The following is a 1984-nucleotide window of genomic DNA, read 5'->3' as shown; positions in this document are numbered from 1 at the left end:
AATATAGTAAGGACCAACGGTCGAGCAGATCCCCGTAAGCCACACATTTCTCCGGTAAGCCATCAATGACTCTTTGAAATTAGGAGTGGCGCCGCTGAACAATGGAAGAATGGAAACGAGGTATTCTAAGTGACAAACCAAGCGTGGCAATCCGGTGGGTGGGTTTGGGCTTGGAATATGTATGGAGAACATTAGCTGCCATTATGTGTAATAAGCACTCAAGCACTCCGTCTTCAGGCCACGAGTGGCCTGTCGGGACCATCCGACCGCCGTGTCATCCTGAGGGGAGGATGCGGATAGGAGGGGCGTGGGGTCAGCACACCGCTCTCCCGGCCGTTATGATGGTATTCTTGACCGAAGCCGCTACTATTCGGTCGTGCAGCTCCTCGGTTGGCATCACGAGGCTGAGTGCACCCCGAAAAACGGCAACAGCGCATGGCGGCCTGGATGGTCACCGATCCAAGTGCCGACCACGCCCGACAGCGCTTAACTTCGGTGATCTCACGGGAACCGGTGCATCCACTGCGGCAAGGCCGTTGCCATTATGTGTAATGCCATCAACGAATTACATATAAGGTAAGGGGTGTATATTTCGAGGTTAGTGTGTGATCCCCTTATTGCGCTTTAAAAAAGGCTAAGTACGTAAGGGCATGAATACGTTTCACAGCATTGTGTACTTCGAACAGTGGTGGAACAGTTTGAAGACAATGAAGCAACTTGTCATGAAGAACCATCAGTGAGGCACTGGTTTGTGGACAATACCACTCCTGGCACGGATTGGTCTGGCTGCAGCCCCTACATGAACCGAAAGGCAGGACTTTTCAATGAGTTAGAACGTGGGGTCGGTTCCAGATCCAAACGTGCAACATCACCACCTTCCTGGTTTCACCTCTTGAGCTAGACTCGGCTGCCATTCCTCCAGAGACACTTAGACAAACCACTGAAAGTGTCACCAGGGTTCTAAGCGTGATAAAGGCGAATGGTGGAGACACCCCACATTAATGTTCACTAATAGCTATCCGCGTTCTTTCGATCAGTCAGCGTTGTTAATAGAAAGAAACCCTTCGCATGACAGAAAGTCAATATCCCTCAGAATCTATATTTTGGTACTGCATTTTAATGGCTCTGAGCACTATGGGACTTAACATCTTAGGTCATCAGTCCCCTAGAACTTAGAACTAGTTAAACCTAACTAACCTAAGGACGTCACACACATCCATGCCCGAGGCAGGATTCGAACCTGCGACCGTAGCAGTCGCCCGGTTCCGGACTGCGCGCCTAGAAGCGCGAGACCACCGCGGCCGGCGTACTGCATTTTACTGTCTGCTATTAATCAGTTTAGACCACATGGCCATTTTCAAGCTATACTAGAGGACGTATAAAAGAAGCTTTTGCATAGAAGACTATAGTCGCAAGGACGTTTAAAGATTAAACATGCACTAAACCTCTGAGGGTGGCATGAACTATAGTAACACGCAATCAGATGATGACAAGCCACTGAGAAGTACCGGGTGATCAAAAAGTTAGTATAAATTTGAAAAATGAATAAATCACGGAATAATGTAGATAGAGAGGTACAAATTGACACACATGCTTGGAATTACATGGGGTTTTATTAGAACCAAAAAAATACAAACGTTCAAAAATTGTCCGACAGATGACGCTTCATCTGATAAGAATAGCAATAATTAACATAACAAAGTAAGACAAAGCAAAGATGATGTTCTTTACACGAAATGCTCAATATGTCCACCAACATCCCTCAACAATAGCTTTAGTCGAAGAATAATGTTGCGAACAGCACTGTAAAGTATGTCCGGAGTTATGGTGAGGCATTGGCGTCGGATGTTGTCTTTCAGCATCCCTAGAGATGTCGGTCGATCACGGCACACTTGCGACTTCAGGTAACCCCAAAGCCAATAATCGCACGGACTGAGGTCTGGGGACCTGGGAGGTCAAGCATGACGAACGTGGCGACTGAGCA

At 47.4% G+C, this 1984-nt stretch overlaps 1 pseudogene; it reads right to left on the bottom strand.

The window, feature by feature from the left end:
* Window positions 1-423: 423 nt before the first annotated feature.
* Window positions 424-541, bottom strand: LOC124723596 (annotated as a pseudogene).
* Window positions 542-1984: the final 1443 nt, after the last annotated feature.

The sequence above is a fragment of the Schistocerca piceifrons genome, chromosome 1 (assembly GCF_021461385.2).
Source record: "Schistocerca piceifrons isolate TAMUIC-IGC-003096 chromosome 1, iqSchPice1.1, whole genome shotgun sequence".
Lineage (NCBI taxonomy): Eukaryota > Metazoa > Arthropoda > Insecta > Orthoptera > Acrididae > Schistocerca > Schistocerca piceifrons.
The sequence above is the reverse complement of the archived record's forward strand: the minus strand, read 5'-3'. Positions and strand labels throughout refer to the sequence as shown.